The sequence below is a fragment of the Pteropus alecto genome, unplaced genomic scaffold (genome assembly GCF_000325575.1).
Source record: "Pteropus alecto unplaced genomic scaffold, ASM32557v1 scaffold105, whole genome shotgun sequence".
NCBI classification, from domain to species: Eukaryota; Metazoa; Chordata; class Mammalia; order Chiroptera; family Pteropodidae; genus Pteropus; species Pteropus alecto.
The window spans coordinates 4,787,926-4,795,149 of NW_006436294.1; positions in this window are offsets into that span (position 1 = coordinate 4,787,926).

The window sequence follows — 7,224 nt, forward strand, 5'->3', positions numbered from 1 at the left end:
CTTTTCCTGCAAGCAGGATGGAACGTGTGTTTTCATGACTGGTTAACATTTGAGGGGGAAAAAAAAGGACAGAAACTTCGGTGGTTGCTAGGTAGCCTGAAGACTTCGCAAAATAAATATATTACGGCCTGATGGTCAATCTTCCTTAATGCGATTTCTCTCTAGCCCGGCAGGGCTGTGGCTCAGGGGGATGCTGGGGCTGAATTATTAGCAATTATGGATTACGGTCATTTGGAAAAGATCAGGAGCGAACAGATTTTTAAATGCCGTTTCAAGATGTTCCTCTCATCACACCACATGGAGGCTCCCGACTGGTGCCTGACGTAGTGAGTGTCGGTTAATGGCCGTCGAGCGCTCTGTGCCGGGCCGGGGGCTGGACACGTGGACTTGCGTTGTATTTCTCTCACGCTCGCCCGCTTCCTTTGAGATAGAACTTAGCAGGCCATTGACAGATGAAGCGACTAAGGCCCAGAGAAACAGAATTGGGGCCGGAATCCCATTTTCCCAACTCCCGGTCCAGTGCCGCACGTTTGCCAGAAATATCTGTTTTTGACAGTCAAACTTTGTGTCCCAAGATATAATCTGAACAAAACGTGGATCTCTTTGAGTTTTAGTCACGTGGCGCGTTTCTTTTGTTCGGTTTTCACTACGCACAGAGCATCGTCCTTGCTGCTTTGCTGCGTTGCTTCATTTAATCCTTGTCAGAATCAGATGAGGCGGAGAAGAAGAAATGCAGACTCTCAGGGAACTGAAGTAAGAGGCCCAGGAGGGCCCAGCTAGAAGGTGCTGGGCCAGGGCGTTCCAGACCAGCTCGCCTGACGCCAGAGGCCGCCTGTCCGACCACTCTGCCCCAGAGCTCGGGCCCCGCGTCTGTCCCCTTTCCGAACAGTGAGCTGGGCCTTTGCGATCGCGAGTCCTCCCTGTCAGCCACACTCCCCGCCACCCTGCGCTTCGTCTTCCCTCCCCAGCGATTCATCGACGAATGCTCCTGGCTCCGGCATCAAAGGCGTCCACAGTCCCGTCCCGTCTCAGCTCCCCGCTGGCCACCGCCCTGGAGTCAGCTAGCGCCATCTCACGCCTCGGTTATGACAATGACCTTCCTACTGGTCTCCTTAGTGATGTCCTTGACCTCGCCGGAGTCCATTTTATATACACGACCAGAGGACGAGCTTTAAAACCCTCTCCAGAACTCATCACTCCCAGCTCTCAGGCCTGCAGTAGCTTCTCGTCTCATTCCAACAGAATCCAGACTGCTTTTTCCACGGCCTTCGAGGCCCTGTGCGGCCTGCCGCCAGCTGCCCCTCTGGCCCTGTGACCACCGCTCTAAGCCACAGGGTCCCTTTACCGTGGCCGCGGCGGGTCCCGCTCGAGCTCATCGCGGAGCTTCGGTACTGTTTGCTTTCTGTCCTGGAACGCTCGTCTGCTGCAGAGGCACACGGCCTGCTTCCTGCAAGCCGCCCAGCTCACGTGCCTGAAACATCAGCCCTCCCTGCCACCTCCTTACGTGCTCTGTTCTCGTTATAGAACGCTTCACCTCTTGACATCATATAAAAAAGTTACTTCTTTCTCTCCTATTGAACCGGTGAGCTCCACGAGGGCAGTGGTCTTTATATTTCTCCCACACACATTCCCTGCCACATTGCCTAGGACAGTAAGTACCTGGCGCGTAGTAGGTGCTCAGTACATTTTTCAAATGGCTGAATGAAATCCCGACATTCTTTCCCCTTCTACTCAGAGCGATTCCAGAGAGTCTGTTCTCTCCTCGCTGGATTAGAAGCTCCTCGAGAGCAAGGCCCCTGCTCTTCTCTGTGCCCCCGGTTCCCACGAGTCTCAAAAAACATTTATTGAAATAAGTGGAACAGGACGAATGTCGATCTAAATAATCTATGTGGATGATAGACACCGACAACCACCACACAACTAAGATGCTGTTCCTCTGGGAGCACAAGAAACCGTTCAGCGGACCGACTTCAAAATGAACGGATCGAAGTGCAGCACAGGGAATGGGGTCCGTAATACAGTAATAACTGCGCATGGCGCCAGGTGGGGACTCGGCTGACGGGGAAAAGAAATCACGTCGTAAACTATGTAAGTGTCTAACGACTGTGCTGTGCACATCCGAACTAACGTAAAATAAAAATAAATGCGTCGACTATAATTGAAAACAAACAATGTAAATACATAAATAAATAAAAGCAATGAATCGAAATGCAGGCGATGCGACAGAAACAGCTCACAATGAAAGAAATTTGTTCTTTTGCGTCTTTGTGGTTTTATTTCTTTGCTATCGGATTAGTGGAGGGAACAGAAACAGACTCACGTGCTCCGCCCTCACGATTAAGAAGTCTAACACGTTCTTCCCAGTGTCCTTTGACGCATCGATTTGATGGCTGAGGAGTGTTCCCAGTCCTTCGATTTCTCTGATTCTTAACCGAATGGCTCCTACCTGTTTCGAGTATGAGGCCCCTTTTCAAAAACCAAGTATCCTTATGCCCGGAGAACCACCAGTGAGAAAGTCAAAGCCTCCTACAGCTTAACCTGCGCCTGGCACAGAATTAATACATGGGGAATCATATATTTTGGACTAATTAAGTCAATATTTGTTGAAGCAATTTTGTAATCATTTCTAACCCATTTATGTACTTGATGTTCACCAGAGCAGCGTCCTTTATACATCAAGGTGACTGATACAGGAGGAAATCGTTTGAGCTTAGTGTGGATTCTGCATCTGCTCCTGTGTAATTCTGTCCATGGGAAACACTGGATAAACACAGAAAACTGCACCCAGCTACACTGGGACGTGAAGGGTGATACGCACGCACCTCACACATCGGTGGACTGCCTCCTTTCATGGTGTGCTGGGAGCCATGCCCACCAACAGGCGGGATTACAACCCCATCTCAATCAGGCAGCCCTCCTGCTGTGACTCCCAGTAACCACGAGCTGGAATCCTTCAGATGCTGGTGTTTGTCAGCAAACTCCAGGTCTGCTTCAAGGTCAGCATCATATTTATCTTAATAGTTACATATGCCTTAACCAATTTCCAGGTATAAAACAGTGCTACTGTTTTGATTTTTTTTTTCTTCCTGCAGCACTGATAAATTTGTTGAGTATTGTGCCCCTAAGCTTGTTTTCCCATAAATCTTCTGGTTTTCATTCCATGACTGTAAATGGCACAATGATCATTAGACTCATATACACTGCATTATAACAGAATGAACCATGCACATGTGTATAACGTATATTAATTAGTCAGGCAACTTAACCTCTTTATAAGTCCATGGGTTTGGGCGTGGTGTAAACTAGAGTCTTAAAGCTATAAAGTGGTGATCTGTTTTGTTTTGTTTTTTTCACATTCTGAGACCTTGTACATTCAAGATTTGAACAGAGAAGCAGGATGCCATTCAGTGACAGTTTGTAGGAACTTGTTAGGGGGATCGGATCTATGCCGTCATGGGGCTGGTGGGCAAGTCCACGCAAGGCTGTTGTCTCAACGACTGTCACCATAGCTCGTTCGGACCACTAGCTGGAGACAGAAGCTTGACCCAAAGTGGCACAGAACAGGGACAAACTGACACTCGCAAGGACATCTCATCCACACCCAATGACGCAAAGGCCAGCAGGAGAGCTTTGCCGAGAAGGCGCACACCTACCTGGCCCCAGACGCAGAGGAGCCGACGGACGTGTCTGCTGGGATCCGAGTAAGTGGTGGCCCTGGCTTCTGCTTCTAGGAGAGCCACGAGGAGGTGAGCAAGCTCCACGGAGCCTGGCGTTCCATGCCGATCTTCAGAGCCTAGAAACAGCCATGGTTTCAGCCCCTCCAGCCACAGGCGAAGAGGCTCTGCTTTCGAGAGAGTGAGAGAGACCCTCATACCCTCGGAAACCATCTGCTAACGTCCAGAGATCCCCGGACCTCGAGAGGAAAGAACCACGTAAAAGCCAAATGCTACGGCTTAGACTGCAGCGTGAACGTAGCCACAATATAAACGAGGCCCCAGAAAATGATGGGCGCCATTCACCAGAAGGTCGTCCTCCAGGTGGGCCGGAACGCATCTGTGCTATTTTGTAAACGAAATGTGAAATAAGCCATCGGGAACATCGCGTAGAGAACCCTGGGAACCCCGGGCCTGGAGGAACTCCAGGTGCCGTGGTTAGAAACGCCCTGGGAACCAGATCTGCTTCCGCCACTCAGACTTCCGACGTGGGGACAGTCCCTCTAAACTCCGAGACGCAGATTCGCGCCGGGTGAAGCGAGGCAGTAACAGTAACGACCTCCCTGTCCCGCGGGGGGGTCAGTGAGCCCTGGAGGTGCTCGTGGGGGGCGCGTCACCTAATCGGCTCCAGGACGACGAGCTCGTCTCCCCGTTGCTATTGCCATCGTGGCTGCTGTCGTCACTGATGACACCTGTTACGCAGGGATGACATCTATTATGTGGCTGGTTCCCTCTGGCCAGAATAAGCAGCAAGGTCCGATGACGTGACGATTGTGCCCTGGTTTAACAAGCCACAGGGGCCCGTGTAAGGTGGCTCTCCTGGTCCTTGGATTTCAAGAGCGATGAGCCAGACCGTATTTGTCTGTCGAGGAGAAGTCCATTCCTGCGAGTTCGTACGCGGAGCCAACGTGTGTCAGGAGCTCCACGCGTCGTGGAGGCCAAGGGCGCCTCTCCAGGGCCCGCGCCCCGTTCCACGATAACGAGAGTCACCAGCACCAGCTCAGGGCGTGGGCGCCCGTGGAGCGAGCACACGTCGCTCCTCCACGTCACAGTTCGGGAGCCGCCGCCTCTGACGAGCTTTCCGGGCATCAGACCGCACGCCCCGTGGCAGTGGACGGCGCTCGAGAGTTCGTCTCCCGGCAAGACCACGCTCCTGTCACCTGATTTGCTGGACACTTACTACAAAGTCCGTCTCCCACGGTCTCTCCTGCTTCGCTCTGTTCCCGAGTGCAGCCCCCATATGTCCCCGAGCGGCGTGCGGTGACCTCACACCCCGGGCTGTGAGTATACGTAGCTGACAAACCGTCGACCACGTCTGCCCAGCGTCGCGTGGCATGTGTGTGACACCCCACGATGCTGGGGCGGGGTTCCTCCTCCCCGGTGGGCTGAAGAGGGGGCCACTAAACACCGGAAACGTCACCCCAGGAGCGACTCAGGTTAACCTCGTTCGTGTTTCTTGGACTGAAGAGAATCAGATGGCACTGACTAACTTCGAGGAACTCAGGGAAGTGACCGCCCACACCGGGTTCAGAAAGAAAAGGGGGTGTCTCTGGCGAACCTCCATGACCACCGCCACGGCGACAGGACGGACCTGAGTCAGACTCCGGTTACTAGTGCGGGGTTTGGAGCAAGGTGCTGAATTTTTCTGTACCTTTTTGCTTATTCTTTTAATGCATTAGTAATAGAAAGCAGACATATTGATGGTGAAACCTACCTTGGACGTCTGCCGTGACGGTCAGGTGGACGGGCGCACGTCAGGTTTTCGGTGTTTGGAAGAGCAGCTGCCCTCGCCACCGCCTACACTGCGAAGAATCCCGACTCTGGCAACACCGCCCGACTCACGGAGAACCTGTCGATCAGCACGCAGAGAATCGCCGAGTTATGTGTTCATCCCATAAATGTCTGTGGAGCCCACGGAAGCTCCAGAAACTATTATAACCCGGGAGACGGGGCAGTACTCTGAAGTTCTGCCCCACGGGTTCGCATTCTAGAGGGAGAGACAGACCACAAGCATGCATGCTAGGTGGCAATCACCACAACGGGGACCAAAAATCCAGGCAGACAGGGATCTGCACTCAGGAAGGAGGGCGACTGGCATAAGACTCTCTGGGACAGCCACGGAGACAAGCCGGCGGATGTAGGGGCCATTTTTGTAGTGACCTCGTCCCTGGCTACTCACGAAAAGGAGGTTGTAGACAAAGGAAACCGCACGTGGAAGGGCCTGGGGTGGCGGTTTGCGTCATGGGTTTGGGGCTGTGGAGACAGAGAGGGCCGGGGTGGGGGAGCAGCAGAGAAAGTCAGGGAGGCAGGTAGCGGCAGGAAGTGAGGGTGCAGTGGGGGCTGGTGCAGATAGCTTAGGGTTCTGTAACTCGTAAAGAGCTGGGCCTTGAACTTGACTAAGATGGGAAGGCAGGGCGTGACTGGGGTGCAGCTGTCACATGACCTGACCTGACATTTTTAAAGGATCTCTTAGGGCGTGGGGTTGTCCTGAGTCGATCTACCTACGGCTCTTGTCCCTCCCATCTGTCGCCCACTTCGCATTTCTGCCCCCGCCCCAGCCGGCCCTGGTCCAGATGTCCTCGGATCGTTTCTGAACCCATGGCTCTGGATGGCCAGGGTGCCGTGTCCTTGGCTAGCCTCTCCTTGCTCACCCTGCATAGAGAAGGTCCCCTAGGCTGGGCCAAAGACAACTTCAGGTCAAGCTTCTCAGCAGGGACTAAATAAAACACAACCACCACTCACGCGGGCATGAAATGTCACTCGGTCCTTACACCCGGGGCTGGCCTAGCAGGTGCCTGCGTTTCTGAAGCAAAAGGCACAGGTAGTAATGAGCACTTAGGGAAGACAAAAGAAATACTCACCATGATTCATCCCGCAACTTGAAGGCAGGACGAGGAGTTCTTGAACATCCTGTTTAGATTTTAATCTCGTTTTAGCAGCAGCAGCTCAAGTTCATGTTTGCTCAGTGCGGTGACGTCAAGTGGATTGACACGTAGGTAATTATGCTATTTATCTTCTTTCAAAAGTCTCTCAACTGGGGAAATGTGATTATTCGGTGCTTGGGAAGGCTGGGGACAGAAGTCACACTGGCAAGAGGAAAGCAAGAAGTCCTTGACTCAGCGGGGCTGGTGTGAAGCCTGCAAGACGCTCTGCCAGCGGGGCGGGCGGCTGTGTCTGGAGCTGTCCCCCGGCTCTCTGCGCCGTCACGGTTGGGGTGGCTGCACCCCCGGCTCAGGCTCGTGCTCCCTCTCGAGCGCCTCCTAGTCGGCTTTCGTCCTCTCCCCTCCGGTCCCGCCTCCGGGCTGCGGTCAGCATGGCCTTGGCTTCTCCTTTCTGGTCTCCGTCAATCAAAGACGACCTCTCAATCCCTCCCGCCCATTTACTCAGCAGCTCATTTAGTGAAGGGCTGCCCTGCTGAAGCACAGGCCCAAGCTCACCGCGTACTTGCTCAGAAACCTGCCACTGGCTTCTCAGAACCCGCAGAATAAACCCCCGGCCGCCTCACACCCAG